Source organism: Achroia grisella, unplaced genomic scaffold (assembly GCF_030625045.1).
Source record: "Achroia grisella isolate CSIRO2021 unplaced genomic scaffold, CSIRO_AGI_Agris_v1 utg673, whole genome shotgun sequence".
NCBI lineage: Eukaryota > Metazoa > Arthropoda > Insecta > Lepidoptera > Pyralidae > Achroia > Achroia grisella.
Window position 1 is genome coordinate 8664 of NW_026712990.1, and position 22513 is coordinate 31176.

Sequence of the window (22513 nt, forward strand, 5' to 3'; positions counted from 1 at the left end):
ATAAGATAATATTATGTATATCATCTTGTGAATACAAGCAGATATAATAAAAAATACATTTTTTTATATAGCACGGACATCAAATTCATTAAATATAATTAAATTCAAGTCATTGTAGGCCAATGTCAATTACTACCATCTAATGGTAGAATGTAGTATTAGTGGTAGTACGAACATAGTAGTAATATTGTTATTACCTATTACATTATTCTTAATTTTAGTTTATCTTTAATTAAGAACAGCAAAAGATATCAACTTATACAGCTATAGTCAACAAAGACGAGACTCCTAAATAACTGTACCTATACAGCCATAGTCACACTCGAAACGCGTTATATAATCTATTAAAAACGCTACAAGTCAGCTGTCATTTAAAACATTCTAGAGCGCGCAGAGTATAATATAACCTCAATCTATAGAGATGACCTTTATTATGCAAATAAATGATTGATATATGATTGATTGACTGTCTGTCAGTCAACGGAACTCCATGAATGTTAATAACTAAATAAACAGTAAGCCAGACGTTCTGGAATAAGAGTCGCGACTTTTATTTAATATTAATTTGCGTTAATTTTATCCAATCAGTTTTATTGTAACGCGGAAACTTATCTCAAATTCAATATGGCGTTTGCGTCTGATGAGTCGACAGAATTATGTTTGATATTGATAATTATTTCATATGGAATATAACAGTTTACAATTTGTTATCACTGAGAGAACTCGTTTCAGTTTTATAAACATAAATGTAACGAAATGACGTAAACAATTGTATTACTTATATAATATTTATGAATGAAAATTAATGTGATATTAGAACTTTATTTCGTTCCGTAATGATATAAAAAATATATAGAGTAATAGACAAGTGTAGATATTTGTTCTTTATTTAAATTTCAATTTAAATATAAGTGTGACTTTAATTAAAAAGTGAACTTCTGTGACAGTTTTCTTTTTTAAATCATGACAAATAAACTGACAAAGGAATGGTTCGTGGAAATGCCATGGGGGAAAGTGGCCAGTGAGTAATAATTTATTTTAATAATCGAATGACTTAAAACAGACCTTCAAACTTCACTGTTAAATTCAAATTCGACTAACACGGAAATTTATAACTTAATAATTGCTTATGGCAAAGAGTAGTAAGGAAAATTGATTTTAATGTGGGCTTGTAAATAGGTATAAGACAGGTGATAAAAACTATAATTATAATATAATATCCTGACCAACATTCACAATTTGTTGCTCTGGTTCTCCTCGATTTAAAAAACATAAATCGTCTTTGTTATGTACGATTGATTCATACTGAATGATCATTCAAATTTTGACGATCGTTCAAGGGAAGTACGATTTACTCTTCTATTTTGCGTTTCCGTTATGAGTAAGGCTGCAATATCCAAATTTACCCACTAAACTTAATATATGAACTATTAATTAATTTTTATTCTTAGCAATTCCTGTTTTTATTATTTTATTTTATTTCATTTTACGTTTTATATTAATATATGTATATACGTTGCATTAAGTCTATATATTGTAACTTTAAATAAAATTCAGCGAAACTTCTTTAAAAAAATTGCATGTTTATATAAATTGTCTTTATTAAGTAAAGTAATTAACGTCGTTGTTGATACATTTCAAAATATTTCATCTTATCTCATATTGTAGGTATATATACATAATATATTGTATTACTGTTTGTTAGTACTAATATTAAAAAAAAAATTGAATCAATAGTATCAGTCCTCACCGCCGTCTTAAACTAGGCTGGGGCTCTTGGTCACACTAGAATACTGGGCCCTTTTGGAAAGTAAAAAAAGTTCATTAGGTATAAGAAAAATAACATTATTGGTTTGTGAAAAACACACTACACTGTGCCCGACAAAAATCTTTTGAGAATAAATGTGTAAGAAAAATTGTCAGTGCTTCGAGAGCCGCCCGAGAGCGGGGGCCCTCGACACGGGCCCCGTGTACCCTTATGGTAAAGACGGTATTGTCAGTACTTACGTCACTGAAATACAACACAGCGAAATTAAACCTAATTATGTATGTATAACCGTATAATGATGGCGCCAAAACTAGTTGAAAGTCGGTAAAGATCACTTTTAGATAACCTGCGTTTAAATAATAGAGCAATTAACACATTTTTTTTAACAGTTGTCATCGCCTGTTTTTTAGGGAATCTTCTATACTACCAATGAAAACTGTAATCTCTAAACATATGTCTTTATTTTGTAGCCTTAAATATAAATATGACAATATATATATTTTCTCTACAGTTCCCTTCTGATCTCTACAATATCATGTTTTAGAAAAATTTTTTTTTTACATTTTGGCCAAAGTTATTTCACATTTTTAAAATAGACTACAGGCAACGGAACAAACCCAAACAGTTATAATATTGAGACAATACTCAAAGTGGGATATTTAACATCGCCCTTATAAGAACGAATTCAAAATTGAATCTATGTAATCAGAGATGTCAATCTTTGACTGGGCGGAAAGGGAAGATGGGAAGAGCGATGTGAGTTAATTACTGTATCGCTAGCAATGTTTGTGTTCCGGACCACCGCTTAAAGATTATATATAGTCATAGTTTGTAGAAATAAGTTCGATTAAATATAGCAAATTTATAAATAGTACAATTGTTACATAGTAACACCTTAAGATTAATAGATTTGATAGGGATAAGTTTATAGAAATTTAAGTTCTTTATGTTATTATTTACAAAAATGCTTGACAAATAAATGATTATAATGGTTGTGGTTTCAATCCCCTAAAAATAAATAGGTCGGCAAATAGAAACAGAATAGAATATAGTATAAAAAATAGATCCTAAAATACATAGGCATAAACTATACATAGGGATCTTTTTATAGTATCATTTCATTTATAGATATGTAATAATAATTGTAATGTGCGTTGCGCGGCAGCATTCGTTCGACTGACGCGCGACCTCGCTCTCCCGCGCTATATATATATGAGGGGGAAGGGGAGCGAGGTCATATAAAAGGCGCGATCCGCGAAATCGCGAATTATTCCTAAACCGCACGTCGCGCAGCGCACACATCATAATAAAAATGTAAATTAAAGATGGTATTGACGTTTGATGCACAAATTGTAAACACAAAATGTAAGATTGATAAAATATAATAAAAATTATATAAAGGGGTGAGGAGAATAGGGCGGCCAAGGGTCCGCTGGCTAGTAGCCAAAAATCGTATATAAGTAGCGTCCAAAAGCGCTACAAATCATAGCGAATCTGACCTCAGGATAGCGAATCTGACCTCAGAATAGCGAATTCAACCTCTGAATAGCGACATTGATCTTCGGATAGCGAAATCGACCTGAAAAGGAATCAACCACTGAAGAAATTCTCCTCGCCTCTGCATTCTGAACCACAAGAACCGTTTTCTCATTCACTGCCCGTCCATCATCGCCGTCGTTAAGTATAGTCATCACAATCCTCTTCACGCATCGTGTCATCGCATCGTGTCACCGTCGCATCAGCATCGTTTAAACGTCCTTCTCAGGACGAATCATCGTGGTGCCTATAAAAAGGCACCTGGTCCTTCACCCGCAACGCGCCCGCGGCGTTGATTGAGGCCCTTCAGGTTGGGAGTGCTTTGAAAAGGGCACTCTCTCACCTCGAGGAGGATAGATTGACGTCCGGGCGTACCAGCGACTCGGTGCCTGCCGACGCGCCTTCCGACTCCCGGGGGCAGCGGCCAGCACATCTGCTGGTCCTTCGATCAAGGATCAAGAAGAATAGAAGATGCCCGTCACACGAAGCAGAACTGGCAAAATGCAAGAGGAGAAGACAGAAGAGCATCAAACAGATGCAGAACAGGTCCCAGACCCACCGCGGAGGGAAAACCCGTTCCCTATTCGACATAGCATACCGCCGAGGTCGCCACAAGGGACACAAGACGTCGAAGAAACCGTCGTTCAACAAACAACGGCGCGATCACAGCTCTCCGATAGAGAAAAGGAGAGACAGCAACAAATCGCTATCGCCCGAGAAGAGGTCATTCGCTATCGATTACAGTTGGCGGAGGCCAAGCTAGCCCGACTGGAAGCCTTCGGAGAAGAAGACGAAGAACCGTCGGAACCAGCATCGCAAGACGGCCACAATAGGGTCGTCGAATGGCTCGAGCAGCAGTCCGAGCCACCACCACCTCCACCAGAAGCACCACCGAATCCACCGAAGAGGCCCACACCGGCGAGAATAGAGGAGCCGCTTCGGGGTACCATAGAAACTCACCAACGATTGGCACCCACAGACACCATTCAAGTTGGTGATCTCGCAACTGCAGTGACCGAAATCGTCAGGGCGACTACATCGTCGCTAGCGGCCGTCGCGCCGCACCCACAAGCGTCAACGTCGGGTCCCCTAGCAGCACAGTATAGAGGGGAACTCACACCGTTCTACGGGGCGCATACAGATTGGCTGGCCTTCAAGGCAGCCTACGAAGAATCTGCGGGGTATCTAACGCCGTCGCAGAACATAGAAAGGCTCCGGAGAGCCTTACGAGGGGAGGCTAGGTCAGCAATGAAGAGCCTCCTAATAGCAAACACGCCGGCCGAAGAGATCATGCACGAGTTGGAGCTCACCTTCGGTCGACCGAACAACATAGCAGAAGTCGAAATAGCAAAGCTGCGGAGTCTTCCACCACCGAAGGACACACCGGGGGAGTTCTGCAGATTCGCCACAGCCGTCAAGAATAGCATCGTGTCATTGAAGACGTTGAAGAAGATCAACTTCCTATACAACCCGGAAGTGGCGAAGTTATTAATAGAAAAACTACCGCCGAACATTCGACATAGGTGGTATGTTTACTGCCAGCAGCAAGCCCACGAAGACGTACCGGATTTAGTACAGTACTACAACTTCGTGAAGATAGAAGCTGAAATTTATAGCGTAAGCGCCGAACCCATGAAGATAGCAAGCATGGACGACAAACCGAAGCCGTCGGAAAGTCGTCGTGTTCAAATCCGTCCGCAGCGAACACATACAGCGAGCAAGACGGACAGCCCACCCCGCCACAAGCCAACGTGTCCCGTGTGCAAATCAAATTCGCACACGGCGGCGCAACAGTGTGAAAAATTCAAGAAAGAAAATAGCTACGGGCGTTGGGAAATAGCGAAGGCGCAACGTCTGTGTTTCCGATGCCTACAATATCGAACACAGACACATAACTGCAAGACGAAGACTTGCGGAATAGATGACTGTCCACGTATGCATCACAAATTGTTGCACTACAGGGCAACGGGCGAGACACAGAAGACAGAGACAGCAACAGTATCGACAGGCGTCTCGCTCACACGTTCACCGCGCAGTTATCTCAAAATACTGCCGGTGAAAATAGTCGGACCTCGGGCCAGCATCGACACTTTCGCCCTCCTCGACGATGGATCTACCGTCACCCTCATAGATGAGGAAATAGCCACAAGAGTCGGCGCGGAGGGGCCGACAGAACCACTGAAAATAGAAGCACTGGCCGGCGCAACGGTTCGAACAAATAGCTCGAGACGCGTAACTCTAACGTTATGCGGTTCAGAAGAGGAGTATGAGATCTCCGCCAGGACAATGAAGGGACTCAAACTCGCCAAACAACAAATAGAAGAAAGGGATATCCGACGATGTCAACACCTGGCTGGCATCAAGAAGATACTGTGTTACCACGACGCCACACCAACGATCCTCATCGGCCAAGACAATTGGGAACTGTTACTGGCCATAGAAGTTCGCCGAGGATCTTCGTCACAACCAGTCGCATCGAAAACTCCGCTCGGATGGGTGCTGCATGGAGCGTCCACTCGCAGTCTCGGCCATCAAGTCCACCATGTATATCATATACGTGAGGGGGCCGAGGATAGAATAGAAGAGGAATTAAGAAGATATTTCTCTATAGAATCACTAGGCGTGCTGCCAAGAAAGACACGCGCCGACCCTCAAGAGCGAGCACTACAGATACTACAGAAGAAGACTCGCGCTCTGCCAGATGGGGGATATAGTACATCGCTACTGTGGAAAACAGATAAAGTCGAGTTGCCGAACAACTACGATGCGGCGCTCAACAGGCTGTACAGCACAGAGAAGAAAATAGATAGGAATCCACAGCTGAAAGAAGAATACGAGCGACAAATAGCGCTCCTAATAGAAAAAGGCTACGCAGAAGAAGCCGCCACCACCCCATCGGACGCCCGCACCTGGTATCTTCCGCACTTTCCCGTGCTTCATCCAGCTAAGCCGGGGAAAGTTCGTCCAGTCTTCGATGCAGCCGCTCGCGCCAGGGGGACGTCACTCAACGATCATCTGCTGACCGGTCCGGACTTACTTCAATCGTTACCAGGGGTGTTAATGCGATTCAGACAACATCCAATAGCCGTCGCCGCAGATATAGAAGAAATGTTTCTACGAATAGAAATCAACGAAGAAGATAGAGATGTCCTGCGGTTCCTGTGGCGACAACACCGGCGGGAGGGACCACCCCGCGAATATAGAATGAAGGCAGTGATCTTCGGCGCCGCCTGCTCACCGTGCATCGCTTTGTACATCAAGAACCACAACGCAGAACAACACAAGGAACAATATCCAAGAGCAGCCGACGCAATTATCCATAACCACTATATGGATGATTACCTTCAAAGTTTCCAAACGGAGGAAGAAGCTATGAAAATCACCCATGAAGTTGACACCGTACATAGGAAAGCAAAATTCCATTTAAGGAAGTGGACATCGAACAGCCCACAACTACAAGAAAAATACAACAGCACAAGAATAGAAGATAGGACCGTCTCCATAGATAGAGCCGACAAAGAAGAGAAAATATTAGGCCTCACATGGAGGCCCGCCACGGACACATTGGGCTTCAACTTAAATATGGCCCGAATTCCGCAAGAGATAGTCAACGGAAGTCGCACACCGACGAAGAGAGAAGCCCTCCGGACGGTCATGTCTCTCTTCGACCCACTAGGATTAGCATCACCCGTCACCGTGCAAGCGAAAGGCATTTTACAAGAAACATGGCGAATCGGCATCGGTTGGGACGAGAAATTGCCTGAGAAGTTAGCCGAAGACTGGACGAAGTGGACACAGCACTTAGTCAATTTACGCCATATCAACGTGCCACGATGTCATCCGGAGCTGAGCAGCGCGTCATCCAGGGAACTGCACACATTCGTAGACGCAAGCGAGAACGCCTACGCCGCCGCCGTGTATTGGAGAGTGCAAGACAAGGACGGCAACATTCACGTGACACTCGCCATAGCCAAGGCGCGAGTTTCACCTCTGAAGATAGTATCTATACCAAGACTCGAGTTGCAAGCCGCTGTCCTGGGTTGCCGGTTAGCACGTACGGCTACAGAAGAATACCAGATTAAACCGGACCGTCGATACTTCTGGAGCGATTCAAGAACAGTATTAGCGTGGTTAAGGGCTGGTCCACGCACATTCAAACCATTCGTGGCGCATAGAGTCGCGGAAATAGAAGAAGAAACGAAAGCGAACGAATGGAAATGGGTACCTACGCGTCACAACGTGGCCGATGACGCAACTCGAGGAGTGCCCACGGATTTCGACACGGAACATCGATGGTTCACCGGACCCCAGTTCCTATACAAGCCGCAGGAAGAATGGCCCGGGCAAGATGAGTCTGGTGGCATAACAACAGACACCGGAGAAGAACGCACGCACATGGTATACACAGGCGATAGCAACACAACAGACAGCGGCGTACTCCCGGACATCACACGCTTCACGTCATGGCTGCGACTACTACGAGCCACAGCACGCGTGTTGCAGTTCATCGACCGGTTACGCGAAGCGGTCGAAAATAGAAAAAACACCGCCTCACAAAACGCTGTACATTATAGGCGCACAGCGCGCAATATAGAGAAGGACCCGGCGTGGAATAAGAAGACAGCTCGCAAAATAGTACGGACAGCGCCGAGGTTCGACAATAGTGAAGAAAGAAATTTCATCAAATTAACTGCGGAATATATACAGCGCGCGGAACAATTGTGGATACGGGCCGCGCAACAAGAATCGTTCAAGAACGAAATAGAAACACTCCGCGGTAAAGGGACAGTCGATAACAATAGCCGACTGAAACCACTAGCGGTGATCGAAGAAGACGGTTATATCAAGTTGAAATCAAGAATAGCAGCAGTCGTCGATGTTACAGACAGCATGAAGAAACCGATAGTCCTGGATGGGAATCATCGATATACCCAGTTGTACCTGGACTGGGTGCATAGAACGCATCACCACGCCGGAGTCGAGTTGGTGATGAACGAAGCTCGACAGCATTATTGGATACTTCGAGCGAGACCGACAATTCGCAGCATCGTCAAGCGATGTCAACTGTGCCGACTACGACGCGCAACAGCATCGATCCCGCCCACCGGAGACCATCCGGTCAGCCGACTCGCCCATCACCAGAGGCCGTTCACATACACAGGCGTGGACTTCTTCGGGCCTCTTAGTGTCACCGTGGGGCGACAACACCACAAACGCTACGTCGCGTTGTTCACATGCTTGACAACGCGAGCAGTACATTTAGAGTTAACCACCTCATTGTCTACAGACTCCGCAATATCCGCACTCAGGCGGATGATGGCCCGACGAGGGAAGCCAACCGAGATCTGGTCCGACAATGGGACCAACTTCCACGGCGCAGACGCAGAGCTACGTCGCGCCGCCATAGAAGCAAGTCGCGAAGACGCGGCTAATCATCGTATACGCTGGCGGTTCATCAGCCCCAGCGCACCATTCATGGGCGGAGCGTGGGAACGTCTCGTCCGCTCCGTGAAAACAGCATTAGCCGCCACACTGCATGAGCGGCACCCTTCGGAAGAAACATTAGTCACACTGCTGTGTGAGGCGGAATATACCGTGAATAGCCGTCCGCTCACACATGTGTCAACTGAACCGGACGACGAGGAAGCCCTCACGCCTAACCACTTTCTACTGGGAGGATCGGGCAAAGTGCAAACTCCGGGAAGCTTTGAAGACACCGATATCGATAGCCGGAGTCACTGGAAGAGAGCGCAGCGGCTAGCAGACCACTTCTGGAGCCGATGGCTCCGGGAGTACCTACCGGAACTTCAACACCGGCGGGAGCCCCGCGGCACGGGGCAACCTCTGCGCATCGGAGACTTAGTCCTGATCGTCGACTCCAATCTCCCGCGCAACACATGGCCGCGCGGGAGAGTAATAGCAGTGTTTCCCGGCCCAGACGGCGTCATCCGAGTGGCCGACATCCAGACCAAGAATGGCGTGCTGAGGAGGCCAACCAAACGACTCGTGGTCCTGCCAACGGGAGTTGCTGATAGTGAAGAGCGGGCTCCGGAACCAGACAAGGCTCCTGCAGCGCCCTCGACGACCGCTGCAGCGGCGGGAGAATAATGTTCCGGACCACCGCTTAAAGATTATATATAGTCATAGTTTGTAGAAATAAGTTCGATTAGATATAGCAAATTTATAAATAGTACAATTGTTACATAGTAACACCTTAAGATTAATAGATTTGATAGGGATAAGTTTATAGAAATTTAAGTTCTTTATGTTATTATTTACAAAAATGCTTGACAAATAAATGATTATAATGGTTGTGGTTTCAATCCCCTAAAAATAAATAGGTCGGCAAATAGAAACAGAATAGAATATAGTATAAAAAATAGATCCCAAAATACATAGGGATCTTTTTATAGTATCATTTCATTTGTAGATATGTAATAATAATTGTAATGTGCGTTGCGCGGCAGCATTCGTTCGACTGACGCGCGACCTCGCTCTCCCGCGCTATATATATATGAGGGGGAAGGGGAGCGAGGTCATATAAAAGGCGCGATCCGCGAAATCGCGAATTATTCCTAAACCGCACGTCGCGCAGCGCACACATCATAATAAAAATGTAAATTAAAGATGGTATTGACGTTTGATGCACAAATTGTAAACACAAAATGTAAGATTGATAAAATATAATAAAAATTATATAAAGGGGTGAGGAGAATAGGGCGGCCAAGGGTCCGCTGGCTAGTAGCCAAAAATCGTATATAAGTAGCGTCCAAAAAGCGCTACAAATCAGAATAGCGAATTCAACCTCTGAATAGCGACATTGATCTTCGGATAGCGAAATCGACCTGAAAAGGAATCAACCACTGAAGAAATTCTCCTCGCCTCTGCATTCTGAACCACAAGAACCGTTTTCTCATTCACTGCCCGTCCATCATCGCCGTCGTTAAGTATAGTCATCACAATCCTCTTCACGCATCGTGTCATCGCATCGTGTCACCGTCGCATCAGCATCGTTTAAACGTCCTTCTCAGGACGAATCATCGTGGTGCCTATAAAAAGGCACCTGGTCCTTCACCCGCAACGCGCCCGCGGCGTTGATTGAGGCCCTTCAGGTAGGGAGTGCTTTGAAAAGGGCACTCTCTCACCTCGAGGAGGATAGATTGACGTCCGGGCGTACCAGCGACTCGGTGCCTGCCGACGCGCCTTCCGACTCCCGGGGGCAGCGGCCTAATATTGAAATAATCGTTTTTTACTATATGCATATGAATATAAATACGGTACATACACCAAAATAACATTTTTTACAAGGCCTGTATTTCAGAGATTAGCCGGAACAAACAGACAGTGTTCCGGCTAATCTCTGAAATGGCTGGACCGATTTTGACGGGACTTTTATTGGCAGGTATTTAATTTAATAAGGAGTAACTACTTTTATTTTAGAAAAATTAAATTAAATTCCACGCGGACTAAGTCACGTGTACAGCTAGTTATCCATAAATAACCATCCGTTCAAATAATGCTTACACAGTTTCATACAGAAAATGTTTTATTCTATGGATTCTAAATGCGGATGAAACATTCAAAAGGAATCTATACAAACATTTACTTGCAAATACCAAGCTGTTTTAAAATAATTTACACATTATGAAACAAACAATATTTTGTTCTCAGTTACGTATATTTAAACTAATTAATCTCCGACGGGCAAGGTCTGTGCGAAATATAGAAAGGTCATGTCAAAAGTACAATGTACCTACTCTGTAACTCGGATTGCCAACGTTTATTAGAAGAAATAGAGTATATCTAACTTCGAAGGAGGCAAATAAAAGAGTACCTACGGTCTTACAGAATAGAGTATCAAATACTTTATATTTTTAAAAATGTATATTTTTGCAACACATAACATGATTGCGCGGGAAAAAAATTGTCAGTGTAAATGCTGCTAATATTGAATGAGTCAATGTAATTCAAATCAATAATTTTCTTCAAAAAAATCAAATCAAATCATCATGAAGATTCAAAGTCGATAATATCATCATCAAATTCAAATTCAAAATCATTTATTCATGTAGGACATTTTAGCCGCTTATGAACGTCAAATTTTTACATTATCAGTTTAAGTATTTCCCTACCGTTCAGTTCGGTATATAGATCCAATTGGCAAGAAAATTGAATTACTTTTTTTTAAAAGTCAGTTTATTTACAATGTATATAGGTGTCTATGTCTAACATTAAATGAAAATCCCGTGCATGAACAACTCTTGCCATGCACGCTCCTCATTCAAGTAATCGTTTAGTGAGTAATAGGCTTTGCTCAGTAAATATGATTTAACAGATGTTTTGAATTTATTTAAGGGTAATTCCAACATATCCTTTTGGTATCTAATTGTAAATTTTTATGCCTATTCCCATAAACCTATTGACTTTTTCTAAACAATACTTAGGGACAGCAAGTTTGTCTTTAAATCTAGTATTAATATTATGAATATTGCTGTTTTTTGAAAATAAGTCAAGATTTTTATGAACATATAGGATATTTGAATATATAAATTGAGAAGCAACGGTGAGAATATTTGCCTCTTTGAATTTCTCTCTTAATGAGTCACGACTCTTCATACAGTAGATCGCTCGAATGGCACGTTTTTGTAATATGAATATATTTTTAATATCTGCCGCTTTTCCCCATAATAACATTCTATAAGAGAGTAAAATATGAATATAGATGCATTAAGAATTCTATTTCTTTTTTAAATCATTTCATCAATTTTAAATCAGCGCTGCAGTGACACGCTGCGGCATCAGCTGAGTGGAGGCCCTTACAGCTCATAGCGAAATATTAGTTTTTAAGTTTTCTATATTTTTACTCTGTACTATGATACTGAGTAAATTATTATTATTAATTTATCACAATAGTTGGTAATATTTAACATTATATTTGAGCACATTAATATTCTAGTTGTAACAATATTGAATATTTGTTGTACCAACACAAACAAACATGCGATAAGCATGTTTGTGTTGATGACTGATGTGATAGACGGAGAATGCTTGAACTTTGATGATTCAAAAGACAGACAGACAAAAATTGTAAAAAATATTATTTTGGTCTATATACCATATTTATATTCATATGCATGTAGTAAAAACGGTTATTTCAATATTATAAACAGACACTAAAATTTTATATATATGTATAGATATTTGTTTCGCGAGTGCATTTTTGAAAACGTAGAATTCACTGGCTTACTGACTAGTACTGACTACTACAAAATGAAGGTCTCCCAGATTCGACCTCACGATCTTTGAGATTACTTAGTTACTAAGTTACATTATATTTAATAATAATATCAGGATAATGCACACAGCGCCCTCTAGTCTTGGATCCGAGTGGAATAGAATCCGATGACTTACTGACTAGTACCACAGATACTGACTACTACAAAATGAACGGGTCGTATGCTCGGGTCCGAGTGGAATAGAATCCGATGACTTGCTGACTAGTACTGACTACTACAAAATAAACGGGTCGCTCGCTCGGATCCGAGTGGGAGGCACCGCCACTATGGCCCTGCCATACTCGAATCCGAGTGGTGAGCACTGAATATGTTAAAACCTTTACACATGGATACAGAGTACAGCTGGAGTAGAGTTGCCAACCGTCCTGTTTTCCCAGGACATGTCCTAGTTTTTCAAGTGTCCTGGAAAGTCCTGAATAGTTACGTGGCAGCGTCCTGAGTTTTTAAAATAAGCGGCCACTTATTAAAGTATAATTTCATCAAATACTTTTTATTAAGAACCTGATTATATTAATTACTTGAATTTTACTACATCTTATATATAAAATTCTCGTGTCACAATGTTAAGTCACCATACTCCTCTGAAACTGCATATTCAGTGGGTCTGAGAATCGGCTACTATCTATTTTTCATACCCCCAAGTGATGATTATCCATCCGTAACATTATATTTTTATTTTTTAGACAATTTTTTTTATTTATATTATTATTAAAAACATAGAACCCTAGTTTTTCACCCTTAAATTTATATGGCAAAACAACGTTTCCGGGGTCAGTATTGATATAACTATTCCAACACTATTACTGCGTTCTGTTTTTAAACTGGATAGTCCTGGTTTTTTAAAGTTTCAATCCATGTATTTTAATTTTGGGCATGGCAATCCTAAACTGGAGTATTTTATATTTTATGTTCTAGTGATATCGTGGGGCCAGAGCAGCAACCCGCCGATGCTGCTGGTCCACGGGTACACAGACACGGCGGCAACGTTCATTCGCCTGGTGGACTTACTGCCTGATAGCTATTATTATGTCAGTTTTGATTTCCCTGGTGAGTATATTAATAGAATAGAAAATAATTTATTCAAATAAACTTAATTTAAGCACTATTGAATAGTCAAAAAATTTTTTTTAATCTACCGCTCATTTGGAAAGCTGTCTCATCACAAGAAGAATAGGCAAGAAACTTGTGTGTTGCTCTTTTTTTTTTTTTAATCTACCGCTCATTCCGAAAGCTGTCTCATCACAAGAAGAACGAGCAAGAAACTTGGCTCTTTTAAATAATTTTATTCTTACTTTACAATTTAAGTTTAAATGTGTGAATACAAACTACCGATTAGCAGTAATTCAATTATATAATCAAATAGAAAATAATTGAATACACAACAACTGGTTAAACAGTTAATAAGAGGAAATCAGTCGTAGTATTAGAGCACAAGCAGCACCCATTTAATTAATTGTTTATCTATGGGAAACATGTTTTTTTGTGTGGATGATAATGAAATGGTCCCGCCCGCGCTAACGGTTTACGCTGGCACCAGTGGAGGGTGATAATTTGAGCATGAGGTCAGGTCAGTTAGCCCATCGTGACAAATTCACCAAGAATTTATCACGATGGTTTCCAGGGGGAACCGCGTGGAGGTCAACGTGTTATGGTACATTGCTAGCAATAAGATCATAAATCCACATTACTAACAATCCCCTTTCCCCCTGGGAAACATGTTGGGACACTTTATACGACGACGAATTTATGAATATATATTTTGAAGATCAAGCCACAGTTTTTTTTAATGGATTTTAGCAGCTATTTTGGGATCTCTATTATTTATGTATATTGCGTCTTCCTCGCCTTCCCAAATTTGAATTTAAAAATGTATCTGTACTATTGGAAACATGTACAACATTTATTTGATACAAGCTGAGTTTCATGTCAGTTCTCCTCATCTCGAAATCATTCCGAACTGACGGTAGATTTGATGTATCATAAGTCTGTAATAGACCTACATGAATAAAGATATTTTGAATTTGAATTTTGAACGTGTATTGTAGCAGGAAAGGAGGAGGTGGAGTGATGAGACCATTTGAAGATGATGGCTATTTACATTATGTACTAGCTGTACCCGCGACTTCGTCCGCGTGGAATTTAACTTTATTGTTCTAAAATAAAATAATTTTTCTAAAATAAAAGTCACCTAAGTTACTATATATACTATTACATCAGTTACCTGCCAAAAAAAGTACCGTCAAAATCGGTCCAGCCATTTCAGAGATTAGCCGGAACAAACAGACAGACAGACAGACATGTAGTAAAAAAACGGTTATTTCAATATTACAAACAGACACTCCAATTTTATTTATATGAATATATAGATTTTGATGAAATATTTACAATTGGTACAAGAAAGTTATTCGGTCCCCAGTGACAGGCCAGTTATCTTCTTGTTCTGTCGTAACTAGGCAACGGTGTTGCCGCGCGATAATAGTAAATTCGCCACAGGATGATAGTGGAATGGTGCACCTGGCTGCGCTAACGGTATACGCTGGCGGGGCACCAGTGGGGCAGCACTTACTTTTTGATAATGTAAATATTTAAAGCACATTATATATCCCACGGTTTACATCCTCAGTCTCTTTAAGATTTCAGCTGCTTAGAATTGATTATCAAAAAAAAAATATATATTATTTTTCAGGGCATGGCAAGTCCGAGCACATACCATCGGGCGGACCTTTAGTGACAATGTCGTTTATGACGGAGGTCCTCCGTCGGATAGTCAATTACATGGAATGGGATACTTTTATATATATGGGACATTCTATGGCGTTTCTTACTGGTAAGTAATTTTTTTTCGTTTATATCCCATTGGTGGCAAACGGACATACGGCCCATCTGATGGTAAATGGTTACCGTAGCCTATGAACACCTTAGACACCAGGGGTGTCACGTGCGCGTTGCCGACCCTTATATTCTTCGACCCTTCTGAAACACAGGTATCTTCTATACCTACCTCAGAATTCAGGGAAAATATGTGAAAGAAAGAAATAAATAAATTATAAAGCTGAAAAGTTTGTTTGTTTCTTTGAACGCGCTAATCTCAGGAACTACTAGTTCGTAGTGAAATATTATTTTTCTGTTGGATAGTCCATTTGTCGAGGAAGGCTTTAAGCTATATAACGTTATACTACGACCAATAGAAGCGAAGCGTCAGTCACAAACATTGCAAAAACGGGGAAAATTATTCACATTTGAGGGCTTCCGTTGCGTTCGCTGCGTAATTGGTTTAAGTAACCAGTTTGTTGTGTATTCAGAGCCATAAAAATATGTGTCTATGGTTATGATTAATTACTTGGTCTATGGTCTGTCTGTGTATCGAGTCGAGTCATATAACAAAGGGTTGTCGTGTTAAATATAAGTAATATAATCATATATAATAAAATTCATAAATAATACATCTGCAGTATTATTAATCCCATCAAAAACATAAATGTGAAATGATAGCCGAGTTTAATATTATGATATATGGCTTGATTGTTGACTTCTACGACAAAAGAGATGAGATCTAAATGGGTGCCAAGTTCAATGGTCTGTCCTGAAATGTATTTATAACAATATAAAATATCATTTCTTCTTATAACTTAGGATAATATACTGTAGCCTAAAGTCTAACTTGGCTAGTTTTCATATACGAAATATACTGTAGCCTTCGCAAGTTCTAAACATGTTACTTGTCGGTTCCTATTTTAGTAACTAGCAATCGAAAGTAATAATTTAGATCTCATCTCTTTTGTCGTAGAAGACAACAATCAAGGCATATATCATAATATTAAACTCGGCTATCATTTCACATTTATGTTTTTGATAGGATACATATCACAATGTTCGCGTGATGCATTTTAGTGCAATTATTGTTAACTGTTAGAGTTTTTTTCTACTAAGTTTATAATCTTTTACCGTCCGTGTGGTCACTTATGACATAGACTGAGTAACAGCGCTGTAACCGTAAACTGTTGAATAGGTGGTAAAATCGATACAATGAGCTAATTAACCAATTAGCTCGTTGTGGCGATTTCACCAGGAATTAACCACGATGTTCTCCAGGCGAGAATGCCTGGATGTCAGTAAACTTTATTGCTAACAATAAAGTCTCTATTGAAAATCAAAGTTAAAATCATTTATTCATATAGGACATTTTTATCCATTCTTGCGTTTAATTATTTTTATAAAAATAGTATCTAGAAATAGATGATATTAGTATCGTCTAATTCAGGTAGCTACCTCATACCGTACATTTTTGTTTTCCCTATTCTTAACAATTCTTTCCCCATGATAATTATTAGTTTATTGAGTTAGTACATTAATTTATATTGTATAAATCATAGATCAATTGTGAAGATAAATAAAGTCGCATTATGGTGCTTTCACATTTCAGTAATAATAATTTTGTTCATCATCATCATCATCATCATTCATTCATCATTCATTTATCAATCATTCATCATTCATTCTTCACTCATTCATCATTCATTCATAATTCATTCTTCATTCATTCATCATTTATTCATCACTCATTCATCACTCATTCATCATTCATTCATCATTCATTCTTTCATCATTCATTCTTCATTCAGCATTCATTCATCGTTCATTAATATGATGTATAAACATGAATTATAAATGATGAATGAATGATGAATGAATGATGAATGAAGAATGATTGTTGAAAGAATGAATGATGAATGAACGATGAATAAACGATGAATGAATAATGAATGATGAGAATAAAAAATGACTGAAAATGAAGAATGAATAATGAAAACTAGCCAAGTTAGACCTTAGGCTACAGTATATTATCCTAAGTTATAAGAAGAAATGATATTTTATATTGTTATAAATACATTTCAGGACAGACCATTGAACTTGGCACCCATTTAGATCTCATCTCTTTTGTCGTAGAAGTCAACAATCAAGGCATATATCATAATATTAAACTCGGCTATCATTTCACATTTATGTTTTTGATGGGATATCATTACTTTTTGTACATAAATTATACTTATTTATAACTAAATTAATACCAAATTATTTTTGATAAATTACTGTATTTTCGTATATTTACGGGGTATAATTGTCTTTTTTTTGTGTTATTTTCTATATTTTCTTGTAACTTTTAAATGTTCAAGTGCAATGCCAATTCAGTATCAGGAATTTTTGGGCAAATCGGGGCGGTATAACGTCCACAGATGGTTGTTCTCTACAATAGAGCTCTCGTGACTTGGATCTAAATTGTTAAGACGTACTCCATCTAAGGTTTTAACTCTGGAGAGTCCAACGTAAACCTGCTCTTTATTAAATATAGAGGAGCCTATGTTGAGAAGAGGACTGTCAAAACTAAGGATTTGTGATTTGTGGATAGCATATGTTAAGCAAATATCATATGTTCTCTGTCAACATATACATTATTTAATATCTGAAACTTGGTATTGACACGTTATAGTTCGTAAAGACGATTATGTAACAAATTGACTGTTATCTACTGAATTCTCAAGAAAACAATTTCTTACCAATGAGTTCTCATTCTCGAGTTAACTATACATTCCTACTTATAACTATACTAAAATTGTTATTAATTTTTGGTTTAAACTATTGTCTATACCATACGTATTTACTAAAATAATATAATAATAATATAACCACAAATATATAAGTATAATTTAAGACGGACGGAAAGTAATATTGTATGAAAACGTCGAACATTACCAATTTACGTTGACCCCTTTACACCAGTGTCGATAACTAGCAAACTTCAAATATTGCATTGAGCGGTAAACACTAGTTGCTATAATTAAGATTCTGTCTAAAATATACTCGTACTTATAACTAGGAGTATAGTCGAATTTCGTATTTATTATGTTATTAACTGAGATTTGGTATTCATTATTGTTTCAATATTTAGCGCACATCGATAGTGTAAGATCATTGTTTTTATAAATAATTATTAAACTGACGGTAGACTTGACATATCAACATCATTCATCGTTCATTCATTAACCTTATTATTATATATAATATATCTAATATTCTATATATTATACTATATTATACCATTTTTGAATTTTATATATTGTACCATCTATTTTTTAAGTATTTGTAATGCAAACCAGTATAATCATCATCATCATCAATATCAATATTCATTCTTCATTTTTATTCTCATTTTTCATTCTTCGTTCTCCATTAATTCTTCATTTTCAGTCATTTTTTATTCTCATTCATCATTCAACCTTCCTTCATCATTCATTCTTCAGTCATTATAGTAAAATGATAACAATTTACCAGTTTCAGATTTTTTCCTTTATATTCACCTATCCGCATGCCAAATTTGAACTTCCTAGGTCATCCATTCATTCATCATTCATTCATCATTCATTCATCATTCATTCATCATTCATTTATCATTCATTCATTCATCAATCATTCTTCAGTCAATCATCATTCATTCTTCATTCATCTTTCATTCTTCGTTCATCCATCATTCTTCATTCATGATTAATTAATGATGAATGAAGAATGAATAAATGATGAATGAATGATGAATAAATGATTAATTAATGATGAATGAAGAATGATGGATGAACGAAGAATGAAAGATGAATGAAGAATGAATGATGAGTGAATGAAGAATGATTGATGAATGAATGATAAATGAATGATGAATGAATGATGAATGAATGATGAATGAATGATGAATGAATGACGAATGAATGATGAATGAATGATGAATGAATGATGAATGAATGATGAACGAATGATGAATGAATGATGAATGACTGAAGAATTAATGAAGAATGAATGATGAATGACTGAAGAATAAATGATGAATGACTGATGAATGAATGATGAATGAATGATGAATGAATGATGAATGAATGATGAATGAATGATGAATGAATGATGAATGAATGATGAATGAATGATGAATGAATGATGAATGATTGATGAATGATTGATGAATGAATGACTGATGAATGAATGATGAATGACTGATGAATTAATGATGAATAAATGATGAATGAATGATGAATGAATGCTGAATGAATGATGAATGAAGAATGAATGAATGATGAATGGTGAATGAAGCATGAATGATTAATGAAGAATGAATGAATAATGAATGAATGATGAATGAATGGATGACCTAGGAAGTTCAAATTTGGCATGCGGATAGGTGAATATAAAGGAAAAAATCTGAAACTGGTAAATTGTTATCATTTTACTATAATTTTTCACTTTAATTGATTTTATTTCAACTTATACTGGACGAATACTAAAATTCTATGAAAACGTCGATAACCACCAATTGACATTGATCCCTGGCAAAATAGCTCATCTTGTACTGGACGGAAAGTAATATTGTATGAAAACGTCGAACATTACCAATTTACGTTGACCCCTTTACACCAGTGTCGATAACTAGCAAACTTCAAATATTGCATTGAGCGGTAAACACTAGTTGCTATAATTAAGATTCTGTCTAAAATATACTCGTACTTATAACTAGGAGTATAGTCGAATTTCGTATTTATTATGTTATTAACTGAGATTTGGTATTAATTATTGTTTCAATATTTAGCGCACATCGATAGTGTAAGATCATTGTTTTTATAAATAATTATTCAATAATAGGCATTTCGTTATAGGGCGCCGCGGCGCCGTGTGGGAGCGGTGCGATAAAACGTTGACGAGAACCTGTCGGAGCGAATGGCAACCGCCCTCATATGTCTCAATGTTTTGTTTCTCGATATTTAACCTATAAGGTTACGTTTTATGCTACGAAATGCATAGTTTTCTTAAATTATTTTATCAAAAATAATTTGGTATTAATTTAGTTATAAATAAGTACCTCGTATAATTTATGTACAAAAAGTAATGATATCCCATCAAAAACATAAATGTGAAATGATAGCCGAGTTTAATATTATGATATATGCCTTGATTGTTGACTTCTACGACAAAAGAGATGAGATCTAAATGGGTGCCAAGTTCAATGGTCTGTCCTGAAATGTATTTATAACAATATAAAATATCATTTCTTCTTATAACTTAGGATAATATACTGTAGCCTAAGGTCTAACTTGGCTAGTTTTCATTATTCATTCTTCATTTTCAGTCATTTTTTATTCTCATTCATCATTCAACCTTTCTTCATCATTCATTATTCAGTCATCATTCATTCATCATTCATCATTCATTCATAATTCATGTTTATACATCATATTAATGAACGATGAATGAATGCTGAATGAAGAATGAATGATGAAAGAATGAATGATGAATGAATGATGAATGAGTGATGAATGAGTGATGAATGAATGATGAATGACTGAAGAATGAATGATGAATGAATGATGAATGACTGATGAATGAATGATGAATGAATGATGAATGAATGATGAATGAATGATGAATGAATGATGAATGAATGATGAATGAATGATGAACGAATGATGAACGAATGATGAATGAATGATGAATGAATGATGAATGAATGATGAATGAATGATGATGAATGAATGATGAATGAATGATGAATAAATGATGTATGAATGATGAATGAATGATGAATGAATGATTAATGAATGATGAATGAATGATGAATGATGAATGAATGGATGACCTAGGAAGTTCAAATTTGGCATGCGGATAGGTGAATATAAAGGAAAAAATCTGAAACTGGTAAATTGTTATCATTTTACTATAATTTTTCACTTTAATTGATTTTATTTCAACTTGTACTGGACGAATACTAAAATTCTATGAAAACGTCGATAACCACCAATTGACATTGATCCCTGGCAAAATAGCTCATCTTGTACTGGACGGAAAGTAATATTGTATGAAAACGTCGAACATTACCAATTTACGTTGACCCCTTCACACCAGTGTCGATAACTAGCAAACTTCAAATATTGCATTGAGCGGTAAACACTAGTTGCTATAATTTAGATTCTGTCTAAAATATACTCGTACTTATAACTAGGAGTATAGTCGAATTTCGTATTTATTATGTTATTAACTGAGATTTGGTATTCATTATTGTTTCAATATTTAGCGCACATCGATAGTGTAAGATCATTGTTTTTATAAATAATTATTAAACTGACGGTAGACTTGACATATCAACATCATTCATCGTTCATTCATTAACCTTATTATTATAACTAATATATCTAATATTTTATATATTATACTATATTATACCATTTTTGAATTTTATATATTGTACCATCTATTTTTTAAGTATTTGTAATGCAAACCAGTATAATAACCTTTAATCATCATCATCATCAATATCAATATTCATTCTTCATTTTTATTCTCATTCCTCATTCTTCGTTCTCCATTAATTCTTCATTTTCAGTCATTTTTTATTCTCATTAATCATTCAACCTTCCTTCATCATTCATTCTTTATTCATCATTCATTCATAATTCATGTTCATACATCATATGAATGAACGATGAATGAATGCTGAATGAAGAATGAATGATGAAAGAATGGTGATTGAACGATGAATGAATGATGAATGAATGATGAATAAATGATGAATGAATGATGAACGAATGATGATTGAATGATGAACGAATGATGACTGAATGATGAATGAATGATGAATGATGAATGAATGATGAATAAATGATGGATTAATGATGAATGAATGGATGACCTAGGAAGTTCAAATTTGGCATGCGGATAGGTGAATATAAAGGAAAAAATCTGAAACTGGTAAATTGTTATCATTTTACTATAATTTTTCACTTTAATTGATTTTATTTCAACTTGTACTGGACGAATACTAAAATTCTATGAAAACGTCGATAACCACCAATTGACATTGATCCCTGGCAAAATAGCTCATCTT

The 22513-nt window shown here is 37.8% G+C and overlaps 1 pseudogene; it reads left to right on the forward strand.

Moving 5' to 3' along the window:
- The first annotated feature begins 533 nt into the window (after nucleotides 1-533).
- Nucleotides 534-22513, forward strand: part of LOC131849979 (serine hydrolase-like protein 2) — a 39097-nt pseudogene continuing 17117 nt past the window's right edge.